Raw genomic sequence first — 16,424 nt, 5'->3', positions numbered from 1 at the left:
ATCTTGCTTATACATAAAGTTATCAAACTCATCCAAGCACTGACTAGCAATTTTAGTAGGAGGAACTTTAGCTTTATCATATCTATAGAGAGAATTTACCTTTACTACCTGTGTCGGGATATCGGGATCAGGAGGTTCTTCAGTAAATAAATGATTGAGATCATAAGTTTCTTCAACGGGCGATGAATTAAGACCATGTATTTCTTCAATAGGAGGTAAATGCTTAACGTCTTCAGCTTTAATACCTTTTTCTTTCATAGATTTCTTTGCCTCTTGTATATCTTCGGGACTGAGAAATAGAACACCTCTCTTCTTCGGAGTTGGTTTAGGAATAGGCTTAGTAATTGGAGCAGGAGTTGGCTCAGGAGGTGGCTCAGGAGGTGCCCAATTATTTTCATTTGTCAACATATTATTCAATAGAATTTCAGCTTCATCCGGTGTTCTTTCCCTGAAAAGGGAACCAGCACAACTATCCAGGTAATCTATGGAAGCAATAGTTAGTCCATTATAAAAGATATCAAGTATTTCAGGTTTCTTAAGAGGATGATCAGGCAAAGCATTAAGTAACTTGAGAAGCCTCCCCCAAGCTAGTGGGAGACTCTCTTCTTTAATTTGCACAAAGTTGTATATTTCCCTCAAAGCAGCTTGTTTCTTATGAGCAGGGAAATATTTAGCAGAGAAATAATAAATCATATCCTAGGGACTAAGCACACAACCAGGATCAAGAGAATTAAACCATATCTTAGCATCGCCCTTTAATGAGAACGGAAATATTTTGAGTAAATAGAGGTAACGTGATCTCTCATTATTAGTGAACAGGGCAGCTATATCATTTAACTTAGTAAGATGTGCCACAACAGTTTCAGATTCATAGCCATAAAACGGATCAGATTCAACCAAAGTAATTATAACAGGATCAACAGAGAATTCATAATCTTTATCAGGAACACATATAGGTGAAGTAGCAAAAGCAGGATCGGGTTTCATTTTATCTCTAAGTGATTCTTTGTTCCATTTAATTAATAACCTCTTAAGCTCATATCTATCTCTGCAAGCTAAAATAGCTAAAGAAGCATCTTGATCAAATAAATAACCCTCGGGAATAATAGGCATATTTTCATCATCACTATCATCATCGTATTCAGATTCAATAATTTCTTTTTCTCTAGCCCTAGCAATTTGTTCTTCTAGAAAATCACTAAGTGGCACAGTAGTATCAGGCATAGAAGCAGTTTCATCATAAGTATCATGCATAGCAGAAGTGGCATCATCAATAACATGCGACATATCAGAACGAATAGCAGAAGCAGATGTAGGTGTCGCAAACTTACTCATAACAGAAGGTGAATCAAGTGCGGAGCTAGATGGCGGTTCCTTACCTCCCCTCGTAGTTGAGGGGTAGATCTTGGTTTTTGGATCTCTCAAGTTCTTCATAGTGTCCAGTAGATATAAATCCCAAGTGACTCAAAGAATAGAGCTATGCTCCCCGGCAACGGCGCCACAAATTTGTCTTGATAACCCACAAGTATAGGGGATTGCAACAGCTTTCGAGGGTAGAGTATTCAACCCAAATTTATTGATTCGACACAAGGGGAGCCAAAGAATATTCTCAAGTATTAGCAGTTGAGTTATCAATTCAACCACACCTGGAAACTTAGTATCTGCAGCAAAGTGTTTAGTAGCAAAGTAATATGATAGTGGTGGTAGCGGCAACAAAAGTAAAGACAACAAAAGTAATGTTTTTGGTATTTTGTAGTGATTGTAACAGTAGCAACGGAAAAGTAAATAAGCGTAAACCAGTATATGGAAAACTCGTAGGCACCGGATCGGTGATGGATAATTATGCCGGATGCGGTTCATCATGTAACAGTCATAACATAGGGTGACACAGAACTAGCTCCAGTTCGTCAATGTAATGTAGGCATGTATTTCGTATATAGTCATACGTGCTTATGGAAAAGAACTTGCATGACATCTTTTGTCCTACCCTCCCGTGGCAGCGGGGTCCTATTGGAAACTAAGGAATATTAAGGCCTCCTTTTAATAGAGAAGTAGAACAAAGCATTAGCACATAGTGAATACATGAACTCCTCAAACTATGGTCATCACCGGGAGTGGTCCCGATTATTGTCACTTCGGGGTTGCCGGATCATAACACACAGTAGGTGACTATAGACTTGCAAGATAGGATCTAGAACTCTCGTATATTGATGAAAACATAATAGGTTCAGATCTGAAATCATGGCACTCGGGCCCTAGTGACAAGCATTAAGCATAGCAAAGTCATAGCAACATCAATCTCAGAACATAATGGATACTAGGGATCAAACCCTAACAAAACTAACTCGATTACATGGTAAATCTCATCCAACCCATCACCGTCCAGCAAGCCTACGATGCAATTATTCACGCACGGCGGTGAGCATCATGAAATTGGTGACGGAGGATGGTTGATGATGACGACGGCGACGAATCCCCCTCTCCGGAGCCCCGAACGGACTCCAGATCAGCCCTCCCGAGAGGTTTTAGGGCTTGGTGGCGGCTCCGTATCGTAAAACGTGATGATTTATTCTCTATAATTTTTTCTCTCCGAAAGCAAATATATAGAGTTGGAGTTGGCGTGGGAGGGTCAATAGGGGGCCCACGAGGTAGGGGGCGAGCCCTGGGGGGCGTCCCCCACCCTCGTGGAAAGGGTGTGGCCCCCCTGGTCTTCATATTTGGCGAGGATTTTTTATTGTTTTTTCTAAGACCTCCCGTGGAGTTTCAGGTCATTTTGAGAATATTTGTTTTCTGCACATAAAACAACACTGCTGAAAACAGCGTCAGTCCGGGTTAGTTCCATTCAAATCATACAAGATAGAGTCCAAAACAAGGGCAAAAGTGTTTGGAAAAGTAGATACGACGGAGACGTATCAGCCATCAAGCGGATTCTCCGCTATATCTGTGGCACTATGAATCTTGGCATCACGCTTCCGCCGACACCGCCCTCACCGACTACTCCGATGCAGACTGGGTGGGCTGCCCTGACACTCATCGCTCCACTTCGGGCTATTGTGTCTATCTTGGACCCTCACTCATCTTGTGGTCGTCCAAGCGGCAGCCTACGGTCTCTCGTTCCAGTGCTGAGGCTGAGTATCGTGCGGTGGCCAACACCGTCGCCGAGTGTTCGTGGCTTCGCCAGCTACTTCAGGAGCTCTCTTGCCCTGTTGACCGTGCCACGGTGGTCTATTGCGACAATTTCTCGGCAGTCTACTCTCCGCTAACCCGGTGCATCATCGACGGACCAAGCATATTGAGTTGGATATTCATTTTTTTCGGGAACAGGTGGCCCTTGGCCATATTCGTGTCATGCATGTCACTACTTCCCAACAATTTGCCGATATTATGACCAAGGACTTTCCTACAACGTCATTTGAGGTGTTCCGGTCCAGTCTTTGCGTCAGCCGCGGTGCCGCTTCGACTGCGGGGGGGTGTTGAGTATATGTGTTATGTGCATATTGTGTATTTGGCCCACCTCCTAGTTCTTTGTATAGTTGAGGTCCGTGGCCCACCGTTGTACATCATATATACATGCCTATGCATGAGAGCAATACGTTGTGCAATTCACATATTCTACACTTAATTTGTCTCAACACTTCATTGATGTGTTACATACCTCCGTTCAAGAATATATATCCGTTTTTTTTTTGAAGAATATATATCTGACACTTGCTCAGCACGTTTTCGTCAGAACTTTCGCACACACGAAATTACTATGCACACGGCAACTTCGCACACATGATCCCTATAATGTATAATCCTATAAATCAGGCTACAGAATCTCTTTGTTTATCGGTGAGAGCGAGTGAGGGATAAAGACCTCCTTATAAATAATTGAGGGGAATGCCTAAAACTCATCTAATTGAGACATAACGATCCCTCATCCACCTGTCTGTTATCCCCGGCTCGTTGTCGCTGGACTTTCCAGGCCAAACTTGATGCTGAGCTCTGCCAAACTGCATGTTGGGCTTGCTGCTAGTTATTGTTGTCCTCTTTTTTTATTCGCTTTGTTCAAAATCATTTGGGCCCGTACCACACATGAAAAGTCTGAAGTGTGCACTGAGGACAAAAAGTCCTTACCCATTTCATGTTCCTTGTTGTTGTTGTTGTTGTTGTTGTTATTGTTGGGATGCACAAAAATATAGAATGGTAATATAGACCAAACAATAAGAGTTAATTCTATTTTTTACCCTCCTGATTCATACTTTTCACATATTTTATCCTATTTTGAGGAAAATTCTCAATTTACACCCCCATCTATCACCTTTGAGCCATATTTTACACCCTTGTGTATTTTCCCCAATTTTATGCTTATTAGGCATGCCACGTAGGCTTTTGTTTTTGTTCTGGTTGTTTTGCCTCTAGTGTATTTACTTTTGCGGTTTTCTTGTTCAGAGGAGTGGGTCCTACCTGTCAGGATAAGAGAAAGAAATCAAAAAATATGTGACACATCCTTCTCCTGGCCTACTCGCATGCGCCACCCGGACTACAACACATTTGTGTCCACTAAAAGATTTGTTTTCAAAAGAAGGATTACCCATGGTCTCTGCATCAAGTGATGCACACAACCATTATATTAAAAAAGTAGCATTGAAGTACATAGTTAAGAAAACTCAAACGAAAAGAGTAAAGTGCCATAACCGGTGAAAATAGGACCATATGACTAAACACCTATCATATTATTGGGCCACCATGCAAATCGTTTGTATGTATCCCGTGCTACTCTCTTCTAGCGGTTGCACCCATAGGCCATATGCTCCCTGACTTCCGTACGACTGAGTAACGACCACCTACGGATCCATCCAGACGCCTGGAAGATGACCTGCAAGAAATGTGTGATGTTGTTTAGGTTAAAAATAACGCCATTCCGACAATTTCAAATAACCCAAAGTAATGCACACACTCTGACTCGAATATGTGTCACTATCTTAGGCTCTATCTCATCTAACCATGTCCCGAATAAACCGGAGATTCTGTGAGGAAGACATGCATTAAATGACACATGTATTATACGCCACAATAACTTGGCTAGTGGGCATTTGAGAAAATGATGTTGGATTGATTTGTCCTGGTCACAGAAACAATATTGTTTACTACCCTCTCATCTACGTTTTACCAAGTCGTTCTTAGTCAAGATCACTTCCTTGTGCAGAAACCACATAAAGACCTTTATTTTTAGCGGCACCTTAAATTTTCAAATATGAAGCGACTATGGGATTGGACCAGTGTTTATCAAATCCACATACATATATTTTACCGAGAATACGCCTGACACTGATAGCTTCCGGCTCATCAGAGAGGTTGACCTCCATCAACCTATGCACAAGATGTAGCCATCTATCCCACTGAACTGAATATTTAAGGGGACAAATCCTAGTATTGTACTTATGGAAGCGTCTTTACATTGTACAGTGTTATATAGTGTTGGATACTGCAAGGCTAAGAGTGTCTCCCCTAGTCAGCTATCTTCCCAGAATATTTTAGTTTTTCCGTTCCCTACTATGAATTTATTTCTATTGAAGAAAGTCACCATTGTCTTCATCGGATGCGCCATGACATGCGTCAGGGTTTTGGAGTATAAATACTTGTTACACAATAATTGTATCCATACGTCATCCCCCTCTACTGGCAGCATATATAACCATTTACTGAGCAAGCACCTATTTTTTACTTCAAGGTTTTCGATACCTAAACCCCATTAGTCTTTCGGCCTACAAAGTATATCCCGCTTAGCTAGTACTCCCTCTGTAAACTATATAAGAGCTTTTAGATTACTACTTTAGTGATCTAAACGCTCTTATATTAGTTTACGGAGGTAGTGTGTATTTTGATTTATTTTCATCACTTTGCCAAAAAAAACATGATCGATAGAAGTTCAACTTTTTCCGTACCACTACGGGTACTTCAAAGAAGGATAATAGGAACATCGACATGCTTGTAAGCACGAAATTTATTAGAATCCGTCGACCCCCATAAGATATAAGATTTCCCTTCCAACAACTAAGCTTTTTCTCAAATAGATCTTCAATGCACTCATTCTTTGTTGGTTAATATATGATGATAAATTGGAAAGCCCAGGTAACTAAATGGTAGAGATCCCAGCTCACAAATGAACAATTGTCTATAATTATCTTGTTCCTCTAGACATTTTTCTGTTCCAAATAAAAAAGATTTGACACTCCCCTCCCCTCCCAAGTCGCCCCGCGCGCGATCGGGAGGAATCCTAGTCGCCGCCGGTACGGTCCCCCCTCATTTTCCTCCTCCCCCTCGCCGCCATCAGAGGGCAAGGCTAGGCAAAGCTTAGTCGGTGCTGGTAGGGAGACCTCGTCCCCTTGCGCATCGACATCAGGGCAGGCCGAGGTTGACGGTTCGGGGTGTCATGCTTTTTTATACAACGGGCGCGACAGCGTGGCAGTGCACCAGAGCACCACGGGACGGCGGCGTGGCAGCGAGTGGCGGGCGACGTTCAGTGGGTGCCCTAGGGGAGGGATGTGGTTGTTGATGGGCCATATCTAGCCCTCCGGGCAGCGTGGACTGCGGGTGGCCGCCACCGACTATCTTGGCTGGTGGAGGTGGTGGTGTGACGCACTCGCTCTGTTGCCATGGGTCATAACTCGGCGACCGGTGACTAGTTGGTGGTTTGCTAGTGGTCGCAGGGGTGCTTCCTGGCATTGTCATCGTGCGCGGCGGTGGCTCTGGTCCCCCAGTATGCAGTATCCTGCCCTGATCGGGTCGGCTCGTGCTCGATCTCGTCAATGGGTTCGCTCTGGGGGGTGGAAGTAGGGGCCTTCTGCCCCCTCATCGGTCCGGTGGTGGTTGTGGACCGTGGTGTCGAATGGGGGCGGTCTTGGATGTCGGGGCGGCGGCCTCGGCATGGGAGCCGCGGTGCCCTAGGACGGGGCTCGCGGCTTGCGTGTTGGATGGAGGCCATGGCCATGAGGGAGGGATGGCAGCTGGTGTTCGGCGTTCGTTGGTGGGTGCGTGCCTTGTCTCTGCGCACACCTTGTTTCAGTGGCGGATAGTGCTAGCCGAGGTGAGAACTTTGTTTGCCTTTTGGCTAGACCGACATCGGCGGCACATGTGGGCATTGTACCCTTTTTCAAGGCTCTGTCACGGTTGTTCTTGATGCTACGGGACGATCCGGGTGAAGACCCCGATCCTTTGGATCGGGCGGTGGCGGTGCTCCGGTGTAGTGCCCTTTTCGAAGGCACCGCTTTGGAGGCCTCGGCTCATCGATGTTTGGTTGTGTCCCCGTTTACCCCAAGTGGTGCTTTGTTACTACCAGGCTCTAAACATGTCAATCATTAGAGAAAGGACAGAGTCCAAGATAAGATTATCTTACCTGTTTGGTAGAGAGAGTACCGGATATTCCGATGGTTAAAGATTCAAGTCTCGGTGGCAAAGGACAACAACTTTGGCCTGCAATCATTTCCACTTTATGGCCTTTATCATGTGTGTTCCTTGTGGTGTCTGCAGTGTAGCTGATCTTCGGCATCTTTGTATCCAGCCTAGGGTGTGTGTGGTGTTGTTTTTATATCTGGGTAGTTTTATGTGGTCATTGTTTTATATATACAGCAGGGTGAGAGACTTTTTTGCAAATTATCGTGTTCCTCTTTGGCATGCCTAGAGCAGAACAGCCTATTGAAAGATATAATTGTATATATTTGGGTGTGTTTAGGGCTCATCTAGATATGACATAACTATGTCATATCTAAGTTGATGTCATTATTATTTTTCTTCCTTTTTTGTTTTTATTTTATTTTCCTTTTTACGCTTGTCTAGGGGCTAACATCGAACGTTCTAGGTTACGTACGCTAGCTTCGTTCACCTTACGTACGCTCGCTTCATTCCTTCGCGTAGGTTATCCTCCATTCATTTTCTTTTCTTCTTTCCGTTTCATGGCCCATCCTTTTCCTTTCCACGAATATTATTTTCTCATATAAACTATATATTTGTGTATGATTTAGAGATGCATGAAAACCTTGCATTTTTATATGTTCATGTAACTTTTAGAAAGTGTCCACATGTTTTAAAAATGTTCACTCTGAGTTTGAAAATGTAATGCAATGTTAATTTTTTCAGTATAATTTAAAACAAATGTTGATAATGTTCCTGAAAAAAGTTTGTGACATTTAAAAACTGCTCGCGTTTCAAAAAATGTATGTGCCACTCTTTAAAAAAATGTTATACAGTGTAAAAATGATCATGTAATTAAGAAAAAATATTTCCTACCACTCAAAATAATGTACGTGGCATTTGCAAAAGAATATGTTTGTGCCATTTAAAAATATGTTTGTAATCTAATAATTGTTCACGTAATGTAAAAAAATGTTTCGTATCATCCAAACAAATGGTCAATGTGTATTTGAAAAAAGAATGTTATACACATAATGAAAAAAATGTTCAAACATATATTAGGGCAAATGTTAATCGCGCATTTGAAAAATGTTCAACATGTATAAAACAAATTCTAGATATATACATAAAATGTACAACATGTATTTAGAAAGAGTATATCTAAAACTGTATTTGAAAAAATATTAATCATGTATTTTAAATGTGTTAAACATGTATACGATTGTTAAAACGAACTTAAAACAGAAATGTAAAATATCATGATTTTTAAAACGTTCACCATTTTAAGAAAATGTTCATGTTTTCTTGTAAAAAAATGAAATGACAAACCATGAATATGTTTAAAAAATGGAGATGTAACTGGCTGATAACCCTCCTCCAACCTCTAACTGCAGTCTCCTTGCTGGAATGGAGGCTTTTCTCGAGGGTGGACTTCAACTGAGATAAAAAAGAATGGGCTAGGCTCAGTTACGTGTTGATGGTGGACTTGAAACTAGGACAAAAATGGATCAGACCCTAGTTGCGTATCGAGGATAGAGTTGTAACTAGGACAAAATTGGCCAGGCCCCCAACTGCCCATCGAAGGTGGACTTCCAATTGGGACAAAACATGGGGCCCAATTGCATTTTGGGGTGTAGTTGGATTTGCAACTAGGGCAAAAATGGGTTGGCCCCCAGTTGCATGTCGAATGTGAAATTGCAACCAGGACAATAAAAAGGCAAGGGGAGGGAGGTTGCATGTGGGAGGGTGAAGTTTCAACTGGAACAAAATTGATCGCACCCCAAGTTGCATATCAATGGTGGGCTTGCGACGGGGAATAAAATGAGTTGGGCCTAGTTACGTATCGGGGGTGCACTTGCAACTAGGACAAAAAGGCAGGCCCTCCAATTGCATGACAAGTGTGAAGTTGTAACTGGGGACAAAATGGGCCGCCTCCCTCCTAGTTGTGTATCGAGGGTGGAGTAGCAACTGGGACAAAAAGGGATTCGCCCCCACCCCCAATTGCGTGTCGAGGGTGGACCTGCAACTATGACAAAAAGGGGTCGGGTCCAGTTGCATGTCGCGGATGGACTTGCAACTAGGAAAAAATGGGTCGGGTCCTCAGTTGCTATCGAGGGCGGAGTTACATCTAGGACAATAAGCCCACCCAGTTGTATATCGAGGGTGGACCTGCAAGTGACACGGAAAGGAGTCGCCCCCACCATAGTTGTGTGTCGAGGGTGGACTTGCAAGTAGGACAAAAATGGTTGCAGTTACATGTGGAGGATGGACTTGCAAGTAGAACAAAAATGGGTCGGGACCTCAGTTGCACATCGAGGGTGGAGTTACAACTGGGACAAATGGCTCCCTCCCCTAGTTGCATATCAAGGGTGCACTTGTAACTTGGACAAAAAGATTGGTCGGCCCCAGTTGCATATGAAGGGTGAACTTGCAACTGGGATGAAAGCAAAACTACGGACCCAGTTGCGAGTTGAGGGTGAACTTACAACTGGGATAACTAAACAAAACTATGAGACAGCTGCGAGTCTAGGGTGGACTTGCAACTGGGACAACTATGAGCCTAGTAGCGAGTCAAGGATGGACTTGCAACTAAGATGAAAACAAACTATAATCCCAGTTGCGAGTTGAGGGTGGACTTGTAACCCAGATGAAAAACAAATTGTGGGCTTAGTTGTGAGTCGAGGGTGGACTTGTAGCTGAGATAACTACATAAAACTATGATACCAGTTGTGAGCCAAGGGTCGACTTGCAACTGGGATGAAAACAAACTATGGGCTCAATTGCGAGTCAGATGGTGGACTTGCAATTGGGACAAAAACAAAACTATGATTCCAGTTGCGAGTCAAGGGTGGACTTGCAACTGGGACAAGTACGAAACTATGAGCTCAGTTACGAGTCAAGTGTGGACATGAAACTAGTAATAAACTACAGACCTAATTTTCACTCAAGGGTGGACTTGTAGCTGGGATAACTACACAAAACTATGATACCATTTGCAAGTCGAGGGTGGACTTGCAACAAGAACAATAACAAACTACAATCTTAGTTGTGAGTCAATGTGGACTTGCAACTAGGATGACAACAAAACACATGCCCAAGGGTGGACTTGCAACTGAGACAAATACGAGCCCATTTGCAAGTCGAGGGTGTACTTGCAACTGGGACAACTACGAGCCCATTTGTGAGTCAAGGATGGACTTGCAACTAGAACATGGACTTGTAATTAGGACAACCACTAAACTACGAGCCCAGTTACGAGTCAAGGATCGACTTACAACTGGGATGAAACAAATTATGGTATCAATTGCGAGTCAAGGATGGACTTGCAACTAGGATGAAAAATAAAAACACAGGCTTCAGTTGCGAGTCGAGGGTGGGCTTGCAACTCAAACAATTACGAGCCCAATTGCTAGTCGAGGGTGGACTCTCAACAAGAAACAAACTACAATCTTAGTTGTGAGTTAATGTGGACTTGCAACTAGGATGACAACAAAACACATGCCCAAGGGTGGACTTGCAACTAAGAGAAATACAAGCCCATTTGCAAGTCGAGGGTGTACTTGCAACTGGGACAACTACGAGCCCATTTGTGAGTCAAGGATGGACTTGCAACTAGAACATGGACTTGTAATTAGGACAACCACTAAACTACGAGCCCAGTTACGAGTCAAGGATCGACTTACAACTGGGATGAAACAAATTATGGTCTCAATTGTGAGTCAAGGATGGACTTGCAACTGGGATGAAAAACAAAAACACGGGCTTCAGTTGCGAGTCAAGGGTGGTCTTGCAACTCGGACAATTACGAGCCCAATTGCTAGTCGAGGGTGGACTTGCAACTCGGACAACTATTAAAATACGAGGCTAGTTGCGTGCAAGGGTCAACTTGCAACTAGAACAATAACAAAACTACGAGCCCAATTGTGATTCAAACATGGACATACAACTGGGATGAAAAACAATACACATGCCCAATTGCTAGGTGATGGTGGACTTGTAACTGAGACAACTACGAGCCCATTTGTGAGTCAAGGGTAGACTCTATAAATTCTCCACTAGGACACAAAAAGCACACAACAAAAATGAACAAAAAGGAAACAGGCCCACATACCCAAGATGACAACATATATGGGCCCATGTGAAAATGAACACGAGAAAAGTCCGACATTGAATAAAGGGGACATGAGGACGCGCGCCAAAAAAGAACAAGCTGACATAGGCATGCATGGTCGAGTTTATACGAACATTAAAGCAAACAAATCAGACAGCTATAGTTAAATGAGGCATCACTAAATATATCTAGATGAGATTTGCTGCTAATCTGAAAGAAAAAAAATCTAGTTACGGTCTCTGCGAACTACACAGCCACACCAAAATAAACAAAAGATGGGAATAAAAAGACACATGTCAATGAAATGTAGACCGACGCTTCCTCTCTTTGTCTGCCGTGGTCCACCACTTGACCAAAGGGCACGGTCGACCAAAGGTTCGAAAAACTACAACCAACAAAATAAACTCAATGCACAAATTATAGAAACAGGCACCTAAAAATAGTCATATCAGGCCTCACTTTTCACGAAGGACGAACAAAAAACACAACACAATGACAACGAGCACAACTCAAAAAGCACCTATATCTAACAGTATGCGAGTTAGACGAGACATTGTTAACTCTTATCCAGATGAGAATTAGCGAAACCAATTCAAAATGGGACCCTCAGATCGTGTCATGAAAACGACAAAACAAAAGACACACGCATGAGCAGGCTGACAAGTAGACACCAGACATATGGCGCGACAAGGGACGCACGCGGCAAAACAACCCGATCAAGATTTTCACGACATTTAAAGCGAACAAATAAACAAGAAAAAATAAGAAATAGAAAGGAGGAAATAGAGAAGATAAATAAAAAAATCATGAATTTAAAATAGTTCATAATTTAAACAAATATGGAAATAAAAAATAAAAATAAAACAGAGAATACATGCAACTTGGTCGTGGCAAAAAAAATTGAAACAAGTCGAGACATTAAAAGCTTGACTATTCACAATAAATCATGCTTTTACTTTCCGAGTGTGTAGTTTTTCACAACAAAAGAAAAAGACACATCAGCCTGTTAGCATGACAACGCCCAGGTAAGTTTCCGAGGCAGCAAGAGGACACAACCGGAAAGTGTCCGAGGCAACCTCACCCCCGTGCCCGTGGCCTGCTCCACAAGCAACGTAAAGTACGTGGAACACGTGTGGCGCGACGGCCTTGCGCTCGGTGGCGTGCTCGAGAGGGGTGTGGTGGAGGCTGCCATCCGGAGGCTGATTTGGAGCCAGGAGGGTGACAAGAACACCGACATGTTGGACCTCAGGTTCGTCTTCTCACATAGGATACTTGGTTTTCTTTCTGTTAGTTAATGCAGTCCTACGTTACTTGGGATCATGTGCGCGAGGGGCATAGTATAGGAGGTCAAAGGGTTCACTCGTCAGCCTAGCCATTTTATCTTCGGAAACACTAACGCCCACACGTGTGTCACTTCTCCAACTCGCCCACATGCCTGTATCGCCGTCGATTGATTTTTGCACGAATCTTGACACCAGAAAGCGGATTTGGTGTGTCACGTACGACAATCACGGTGTGTGGTGTGTAGTTAGTTCGCCCGCACGACGACAACGGTTGCGAGTCGGGGCGTGCGGTGGAACTGTCGTCGCGCCCGCACGCCACACACGACTACGGTTGTCGTCTCCCACGATTCGCCACTCGCTCCCATCGCGGTTTCATTACTCCCCCTCCCCTTCATTACTCCCCAACCCACCATCCACATCAGTTGCATTCGATTGGAGGAGAAGAGGAGAGGAGGAGGCGGCGGCGGCGGAAGAGTCGACGGCATTCGCGGCCGTTGCTGGGGTTCACCGGGCCGGAGCATCTTCGCCGGAGCAGCCGCAGTGAGAGGGTAAGACTCCCTCCGTGGTCACATTCCTCCCCGTGAATTCTGCCCCTCCCTCCGTGGTCACTTTTCCCTCGAGTTTTCTCGAGATTCCACCAGATTCGCGGCGTTCCGGTGTCCCCGTCGGCGGTGGAGTCACCTGTTTGCCATTTAGGGCGGCATTGTGCAGTTTCGCCGCCGTCACGGTGGCAATCATGTCGGCGAGGCTCACCCGGTCGGCAACCACATGTGTGCTTTGCCTGTGATTGCGCTAGCGTTTTTGTAGTGGTTAGTTCTGATTTGGCTCGAATGATAAGGGCATCACTCCATGTTTTTAGGGCGTTTTTTGTTGTTGAATTCAGGGTATGATAGTTGTGAATGAACCCTAGATCTAGTTAGGTGCATTTCAAAATGCAGGATAATGGCAGACATGGCAATTTCAACAACTATCATCACCGATGGCAACTAATTTTCTGAATCAACTATGTCAGTTGCCATGTTATTTGTAGGATAATGTCAGTCTATGAGATCTAAGTTAGGGAGTAATTCTTGTGTATGATTTCTTTACCTAGGTAGTTGCATATTTAAGTGTGTGATAATGGCGGTTATGGAAATTTTCATTGCATTTGTTTGCCTATAAATGTCCTCTAAGTGGCAACTAATTTTGTGAATCACCTTTGCCAGTTGCCATGTCATATGCAGAGTAATGGCGGTTTGACTATACGATACACTCAACTACGTTTGCCATGCTGATTGTTGATATCTAAACATATTTGATTGCATTACATGGCAACTCATTTTTTACGAGGACAGGGTGTGAGTTGCCACATTATATGTTGTATAATGTAAGTTGTGCGCCCCTATTTTTGAAGTGCCTTAGCTGCCACATTTTTTTGTTTTGTTAACATGGCAACTTGATCCTACTAGATGTGACATGTACTTTTTAGGAAGCCAATGTGTTAGTTGCCACATTTCATGTTGGACAATCCTAGTTGGGTGTTCCTCTGTTCTGCCTCATTTGCTATTTTCATTGTAGCCAACATGGCAAGTTGATTCTGGTAGATGGCAACTGCTTCCTTAAGAAGCACACACACGTCCAGTTGCCATGTTTCTGCAATTGCTTATCCATTTGATTATTTTTCAGCCTTTTTTGTGCATGTTCAGCACATGGCAATTACTGACCCTTTCAGATGCTTAAACTTTGGGGTAACCATGGCAGTTTTCATTTTTTGTTCATCGATGATATCCAGTGAATCGTTACTTCATGCATTTCTCTCTGTATTTGTCGGCTGTGTTTTCAATTCTCCCTAACATGTTTTCATTCTTACCGTAGCACAATGGCTCGCGGTGACCATCAAGATGATGATGATGACTTCATGGAGTTACCTCCATAGAATCGTGTGACCAGTCGGATAAAAGATGGCGATGAGGTCACTCCCCCCCCCTATGTTTTAATTTGACATTGGGTCTTCGTTCTTCTGCTAGAACTAAATTTTCACTACATTGAACATGTCAACAAATGATCCTTTTTGTGTTATGCAGAAGAAGAAACGTCAATGCAACAGGGCTTCGCAAGAAAGCCTGACTATACTAACCGAGGGATTTACTGATGAGCAGAAGGGAGCTGCCAGTGAGATGGGGATCCAGGCTCTGATGGATGTTCGGTGCAAGAACCTAGTAAATCCTGTATGCGATTGGCACGATGAGATATATGAGCCTGCGTCTAGGGAATTCGTGATTCCGGGACATGGAAGACTGCCTTTGGATGAGGAATCTGTGTTATGCACTTTGGCTGTGCCCCGTGGAGAAATCAGAGTGTCGTATGAGGTGGATAATGAGATTGAGGAAGCTTTGTTCGCCCATTTGTTTCCTGGGATGGCATCCATGCCTAATACGATTGCGCTGACAACTTCTCTAGAGGGCGTGAGAACGCATGGCGAGGATTTAAGATGAAGCTGCTCATGTACTTGATATCAGTTGTCTTTGCTATTGGGGAACACAGTAATTTCAAAGAAAATCCTACGCACATGCAAGATAATGGTGATGCATAGCAACGAGAGGGGAGAGTATCGTCTACGTACCCTCGTAGACCATAAGTGGAAGCGTTATGACAACGCAGTTGATGTAGGCGTACGTCTTCACGATCGACCGATCTAGTACCGAAGATACGACACCTCCGTGATCTGCACACATTCAGCTCGGTGACATCCCGCGAACTCACGATCCAGTAGAGCTTTGAGGGAGAGCTTCGTCAGCACAACGGCGTGATGACGGTGATGATGTTGCTACCAGAACAAGGCTTCGCCTAAGCACCGCTACGATATTACCGAGGTGGATTATGGTGGAGGGGGCACTGCACATGGCTAAAGATCAACGATCAACTTGTGTGCCATGGGGTGCCCCCCTCCCCCGTATATAAAGGAGTGGAGGAGGGGGAGGGGTGCGGCCTCTCTAGGCGCGCCCCAAGGGAGTCCTACTCCCATCGGGAGTAGGATTCCCCCTCCCTTTGTTGGTTCTAGGAGAGAAGGAAGCAAGAGGAAGAAGGAAGGAAAGGGGGGCAGCTCCCCTCCCAATTCGGATTGGGCTTGGGGGGGCCCTCCTTTTCTTCTTTTCCCTCTCTTCCACTAAGGCCCAATAAGGCCCATATACCTCCCGGGGGGTTCCGGTAACCTCCTGGTGCTCTGGTATACTCCCGATTTCACCCAGAACCATTCCGATGTCCAAACATAGGCTTCCAATATATCGATCTTTCGTCTCGACCATTTCGAGACTCCTCGTCATGTCCGTGATCAAATCCGGGACTCCGAACTACCTTCGGTACATCAAAACACATAAACTCGGAATATCGATCGTCACCGAACGTTAAGCGTGCGGACCCTACGGGTTTGAGAACTATGTAGACATGACCGAGACATGTCTCTGATCAATAACCAATAGCAGAAACTGGATGCTCATATTGGTTCCTACATATTCTACGAAGATTTTTATCGGTCAAACCGCATAACGATATACGTTGTTCGCTTTGTCATCGGTATGTTACTTGCCCGAGATCCGATCGTCGGTATCTCAATACCTAGTTCAATCTCGTTATTGGCAAGTCTCTTTACTCGTTCC

At 44.1% G+C, this 16,424-nt stretch overlaps 1 long non-coding RNA gene across 1 annotated transcript; it reads left to right on the top strand.

Annotated features, from left to right (window-relative positions):
* Positions 1–13,057: 13,057 nt before the first annotated feature.
* Positions 13,058–15,149, top strand: LOC123106954 (uncharacterized). The gene is made up of 3 exons (XR_006451557.1): positions 13,058–13,337; positions 14,644–14,740; positions 14,853–15,149. It is a non-coding gene; the product is annotated as an uncharacterized lncRNA (long non-coding RNA).
* The last annotated feature ends 1,275 nt before the right edge of the window (positions 15,150–16,424 follow it).

This window comes from Triticum aestivum, chromosome 5A (assembly GCF_018294505.1).
Source record: "Triticum aestivum cultivar Chinese Spring chromosome 5A, IWGSC CS RefSeq v2.1, whole genome shotgun sequence".
NCBI lineage: Eukaryota > Viridiplantae > Streptophyta > Magnoliopsida > Poales > Poaceae > Triticum > Triticum aestivum.
Note: the sequence above shows the minus strand (reverse complement) of the source record. Positions and strands in the feature narration are given on the sequence as shown.